We start from the raw sequence: 6,843 nt of genomic DNA, 5'->3' as shown, positions 1-6,843 counted from the left end.
GGTGCTGGGGACGCGGATATGCCAGTGAGCTAGCAGTAGACTTAGCGAATGCAACGCGGCCACACGGGAGGGATGCGATGCCCAATGCCGCCGTGTTGTGTTTGGAGATAAAGCTTCGTGTACAGGCACTCATTTTAGGCTTCGCTGGGAAGTGCGTAACCGGAAAAATCTGTTTACTAGCAACCGGAGGTGGCAGGAGAGCGCCTGAGATTATAATAAAGGCCGGCGCTGAAGGATCTGCAGGGCACTGAAAGGGCTGCGTGGATCATAGCTGGAACCACGGAGGACTTTGGTTTAAACGCCACCGAGGCAGAAGCCGATACTGGGAGGTGCGTTGACACAAAGGAAAGGGAGCTGTGAGCTGTTGCTGTCCGCCTATCTTAAGCCCTTCAAGCACACGGAGGCGTTCCGCAAGCCCCCTACACATGGACCAGTTCAAGTTCCAACTTCTGTGTCACCATTGCTCTTTTACTGTGTTGAAGCGGCAGTTTAAATGTCCTAAACGATGACAAGTTGCTTATACTTGGTGCATGCGCTAGCGCAAACGGGCGCGCTATAGAGGGCTTACCTCTATACGAAATATATCCACAAGGTGCATATACATGGCGGTATTGTGTTTCCAGTCCTTTCTGTCTGACGGCCCTGCAGTCGTCGGTTTCTCTGGGAGCAGGAAGACAAAATAGCCTTGGGCACCCTATACCCAGGACCATCGCTTGGTCGAGGTGATGAGGCAGGTACACTTGGTCTGCGAGAGTTTAGGCCTTAGTGAAAGACTCCGCGTAAAGTGGGAAGGGTACTGCGGTTTCGTGTGGGAAGGTTCTGGGAAAGGGTCGTCCACAGTGCAGGAGAATAATAGGCATATGAAAGGACCCACCACAGACGACGCATTTACTTGGGGATATGGTACAGCGCAGGTAGATTTAGTGTTACTCAATTGGCATGCGTGTTTGCGCTTGACGAACGATTGTGCCGTGTCTTTAGGCGAGCGGTGCCTGCAGTGGTGTCTGCTCTTACACTAGCTGGCCAAATTTCGAAGATCGGGTTCAAGGCGTATTTCTGTTGGACCAGTGTTCGTGCAAGGCCGATGTATTGTTTCACTGTTGAGCCAGGCCACTCCCTCGTTAATATTGATACATAGCTAGTCGAGTTGTTCTCCTATAAATAGCCTGTTGAGTACGCTTGAGCTCTGTTGAAAAGTGACTAATTACTCAAGTGGGAGCAGACGGCATACATTTGACCTTGGACAAGTCCATGGATGGGAACACGCCTAAAAGAGAGCATGTCTCTCTTCTTCCCTCCCCCATGCCACCACCTTTGGCAGCCGTGCACTCAGCCTATGGACATTTCCATTTAATAAACGTTATCAGCATAATGGCACAGCTTGATCAAGCGCTATATGTTGTGCAACAGTCCCCTAGCAGATCTACAACGAATTGCATCGCTAACAGCTCGTCCACGTTGTCTTTTTATGGGGCGTGATTCAGCGGCAGTGAGCAAGATTAGGCTCGGTCGCGGACTCAGTCTGCGACCCAACTCAAAGCTCCTAAACGGTCATAGTTTATCGTCTTTTGTTATGCGGGCATTTATATGATTCGCATACAATAGGTGTTGACCGACGCATCAGTGACGACTCCGTCTGAGTAACACAAACACGTCATGGCCACCATGTCCTGGACGTCACCTGTTGCAATCTGGCCTACGAAACTCTTACTACTAAAATGTGCGATTCTGATGGGTGAGTGAAAGAGCCATCCGCATATCAATAAGACGTAATTATTTTTGCAAAAAGAGGGGTAGAGTACGTTTATCTGAACGTTGCATGAAGCTTTGCAGATGCCGCGCTTAGCTTCGATGATAAAGACCTCCCTCTTGAATTTTCGGAGCCACATCGTGCATAGTTAGCGTTAGATATTCAGCTCATAAAACTGTTTTTTGTTATTCCATCGATTGTGTCGAGTTAGATGAATTGTCCGTCCTAAATTGTGGAGTGAATTTCATCGCTTAATTATGACTCGCATTAACTGCCACAATATAAGCACTGGTAGACTATATTTTGCAGAACACTTATGGCTATGGATATAAAATTTTACCCCATATTTTGCCATGGCTACGTGCTGAATTACATTTTATAGACGAAGTCAGGTTCTTCTGGTATATTTTCAATCACTTCGTCAGTCTCTATGCGGTATTCTCCAATGTACAAACCTATTTGTTTCCCCTAGTATGTAGTTCCCTTTATTGCCTTACATATTTGTCATTTTTCTGTTACTACTCTACCCAATGCTCCTCCGAGTCTGTAGGGTAAACTGAATAAATAAATAAATGCAATGCGGGAATTATTGCTCGTTTGCAGATGGAGTGACTACGCCCACGCATTCCTTTATGTGTGACGTGCTATGTGCGTCAAGTGAACACGCGAAATCCGAACATTTGTGCGTGCATGAGCATGTATATATGCATGCATGTGTGCGACCGTGTATGTCGTACATCTTTGCATATCCATGCGCAAGCGCCTCTGAGTTGTGTGTGTGTGTGTGTGTGTGTGTGTGTGTGTGTGTGTGGGTGGGTGGAGGAGACGCGCAAGAAATACCGACGGGCTTTTAATCATCCGACAATTATCACTGCACAAGCCCGAGCTGCAACGAATGGCTATACTGCGGCAGGGTACAAACATGACGTACACCTCTGCCGACAAAAAGTTTCATTTTCGGTGCAAAGCTGCGCTTATAGAGATAAGAAAGGCAGTATACAAGGACACTAAACGAAATAATGGCGCGAATGGCGTTATGAACAGCATTCGTCCTTGAAGGCAGAAAAAGTAGATAAAAGGTGCGCGTGTATGGCTTGCTCGACGGCGCTGAAACCGGCGTGTTGATGCACGCAAGTGTTTCATTTAATTAATCGAGGATGTTTTTTTATCAAGGCCTGAAAGTTATTTCCAGCTTTACGTATATTAGCGAATTTTCCAGGAATTATTAACCATTTAGTTCCTGACATGTTACAGGTATAATCAGCAAGGTAAGTACCACATCAATCGGTTTGTTTGTACTTGGGCGCTATTGTTTGTAACGTTGATAATTGTATATTGTGTATAAAAAATGAGCCGGTTGCATCGAAATAAAAAGAAGGAAATAAATTACACGTCGCTCTGCGCACGCGTTAATGATGAATGGCTTCAGTGAAATTATAAGACCAGCGTCAGCACAAAAGATGCAAGTAGCCAATTTCTACTTTTGACTGCATTTTAGGAAGAAAACTTGTGGCAGTGAACTCACCATTATCCTATATATATATATATATATATATATATATATATATATATATATATATATAGGTGTGTGTGTGTGTGTGTGACGAATCGCACCACGGTGGTATGGTGTGGTGCAATAGAGCTGAAGACGGACGTTAAGGAATAAAGTAAAGGAAATATTCCAGCTGCCATGTTTGTCTCCGTCCGTAACCTCCTGCTCGCGTCACACATGATATGACATGACAAGAACTTTATTTGAGTCCTGAGGGACTGAGATCTTGCGGAGCCAAAACTGAAGGCTCCCGAAGATCAAGTCGGTGGCAGCGCCCACGATGGGACAGGCAGATCAAGTCCCGCCGCAATGTCGTGGGCCCTCTGGACAGCCTGGAGTTGAATGTCGAGATTGCTGCTCTTCAGAGATTCCTGTCATTGTTCTTGCGTGATGGGTGGAGAGGCGTTAAGGGCTGGGTACAGCTAGAGAATGTGGTCAAAAGAGCATGAGCCATGACCACATTTGGGGCATGACTGAGTGTTGAGGATCTATCTTGTTAACTGATTGAGGAGTGGGATACGAACGGGTTTGCAGGAGTCTGAGTGTGGTAGCCTGAGGTTTCTTCAATGTGGGGTGAGGAGGTGGAAATGTCCTCTTGCCTACTCGATAATGGGAAACAATTTCGTGGAAAGTACATAATGGATCTTTGTGGATGTTCACCTCGTTCCAGGCCTGGCTACCCAAAAGAGCGTGATGCGTGAAATCGCTAGCTCTCAGGTGGGCCTGCTCGTTAGGATTACATCCGAACGGGTTAACTTAGCCATCTAGATGGGATGGGGACCACGAGATTTGGTATCGTCCTTGGCTGCTCTCCCTAGTCCTTTGAAGGGTTTTAACGCGATAGCGTTAAGGAGCTCGTGTCGCAGAAAAGCCGGTGTCGTCGGCGTCGGGTGTCGGCGTCGGCGGCGTTGACCGTGAGCGATAAATCACGGCAGGCGCTTCATAAATAAAAAGCAACTTCCAAGATTGGCCCGGCGGGAATCGAACCCAGGTCTCCGGAGTGTGAGACGGAGACGCTACCACTCAGCCACGAGTTCGATGCTTCCAAGCGGTGCAAACGCGCCTCTAGTGAATGCGGTGTTGCCTTCGAAACCAGCCGTGGAAAGTTATACTGCGGTGTATATCGGTAATTATGAACATGTAACGTACAGAAGTCACAATTACACGAGTTGCGAAGTGCGTTTCCGCTGCATTTCTTTTGCGCTTTCCGCACACGCAGAGCCATCTTGCGGCAAACACAGAAGACCCCCTCCTCTCAATGTACGGCGCTGCCCCGACAGGAGGCGCGCCGCGCGCGCATTGGGACCGCTGCCAGGCGCGTCGCGGGACTCCCTCTCCCCTGACGACGCTTCGCCGGGCTCCCGGTTTAGATTACTATCTATCTCTCTGCCCGTGCCGATCACGACGTTTCGCTGGCAAAGATCGTTTCCCCTCCGAGACACCGAGTTCTTTGGTTCGTTTCGTTCGCTCAGGCGCACGTTTCGTTGTCGCGCCGAACGCTGCGTTGCTCGACGTTCACCGCGTGATAGGTGGGCGCTAAGTCCGATGCGGGGCGCATCGTAAGTGATTGCTGTGCCGTAGCGCATTGTCTTATACCCCTTGGCGGGTCGACGGGAACGCTGTCGCGTCCCACTCTTGAAGGCGAAGCTTAAGCGTCCTCCAATTTTAATCACAATACTGTTCGCCTGTTCAGATATGAACAGGCGAAAAGGCGATGTGCGCCACATCCCCTAGGATGGGGCTCACAGTCAGGGTATGTGGCGTTAGACACGCACCATTAAATAACATCGTTCAAGTTTCCTGAACTCGCTGCCACACTCCAATTATGGTACGAAAGTGCGCGTCGACCATGTTATCGGATCCGTCAGACAGGTTGGCTGTCCCGCCCTTGTGTTCCGCGCGTGGCGCTTTTGTCTTTCCCCCGCCCCCTGCGTGACGCTTCCCGAAAGTTCTAGTGGAAGCTGCTACAGTTCGAGGTAGTTGACTCTAGTCCCGGGAAATACTGCTTGCCGCACTGGAATGTCGTTTAAGGCGACCCGTCTCCTGCAGCTGAGCGCCTGCTAGGGGAGGAGGCAACGCCGGATGGAGGCCGCCATCGGAGACAAGGGTCCATGGAGTGCCCCCATTCGCCGAACCTTCCGCCACTTGCATGCGCCCTACAAGTGGACAAAAATGACCACACCTGCACGGGCTCGACGACTGGCTGAAGATGACGTGTGTCACGAGTAGGTTAACGTCTGGTACGCTTGCTTGAGCGAGCGGAAGGAACACACGAACGCAAGATGCAGCACACATGTAACATTCATTCAATAGGCTATTTTAGCAACAGGAACACATGGTAAGATTCAACACATTGCACACGGCATGCGTCCTCCCTTACTAAGCTTTCCGCTCACACTACCGCGTTTACAAACGTCTGTGCGGCGATTGTCTATTCGCTGTAGTAGGAGCGCTTACAGTACCGGTACTGTTCGACGCGAGTATCGGCGTCCCCCGGTCTGTGGTCTGTCGATGCGATCTGGTCGTCGTCAGTCGTTGTTAGTGTCCGGCGTCACCGATACCCCAGCCGCCATGACGACGGCACGGTCGCTGAGGGGCTGTCGCGCTCCGGCAGAGCGGGGCTCGTGCCGGCTGGCGCTCCCGGTGCGCGCCGGCCCAGCTTGGTTCTCCGGACGGGATGGTGACTGGCTGTAGCCAGCCTCCGCGCGTCTACGTTCAGCGGCAGCAACGCTGACGTGTCCTAGCAGGTAGGTCCGGGCCAGCGGTGGTTCCAGGGACGTCGGACATCTGCTCGCCGAGCCTGGTACTCGGGCGGAACGTCGATGTGTCGCCTAAGATCTGGGGCAGGACCCAGACAGGCGATCTCCGGCCGTCTGCTCTTGGAACGCTGCGCCCGGTCACCACGTCCTTCTCTGCGCGTGCCCCTTCTCCAAGATGGCGGCTCCACGCGCCCGCTCCACTCCTTCTTCCTCGTCCTCTTTCTACGTTTACGCTTGTCACTCCTGACAATGGCCCCCTTGTTTTCCGAGTTTTCACTCCGCGAAAACTTCCCTCACTGCTCGTCACCTCTTGGGTTTACACGGACACTGCACTTCACTTCCCTACACCACATATAACTTCACTTCGCCGTTTCGTTCACCCATCACTGCATTTCACCGCACTTCACTGCACTAGACCACATGTAACTTCACTTCGTCATTTCTTCATTCACACATCACTACACTTCACCGCACTTCACTGCACCCACGCGCACATCACGTAAGCACGTAAGTTTCTGCCGAGTCTTAACAATACATCAATGTCAACGACAGCACCATTCACCAGGGATTGTATTCCGCGAGTATTTGAGGAAGACTCCTCAGAAGCTCTAAACACTATATGCATCCGCCGCAAGCTGTTCCCCAGTATACGAACATATTCACACAGTAAACACGTAAACGAACATATTCCGCAAAGTCAGTGGTGTCCTTCGTGTAACGTCCACTCACTTAATCCGCGTACTCCTGCCTACCGGTTGTTGTGTGACATCGATACAGCCAGA

The sequence above is a fragment of the Dermacentor albipictus genome, chromosome 2 (assembly GCF_038994185.2).
Source record: "Dermacentor albipictus isolate Rhodes 1998 colony chromosome 2, USDA_Dalb.pri_finalv2, whole genome shotgun sequence".
Taxonomy (NCBI): Eukaryota; Metazoa; Arthropoda; class Arachnida; order Ixodida; family Ixodidae; genus Dermacentor; species Dermacentor albipictus.
Note: the sequence above shows the minus strand (reverse complement) of the source record.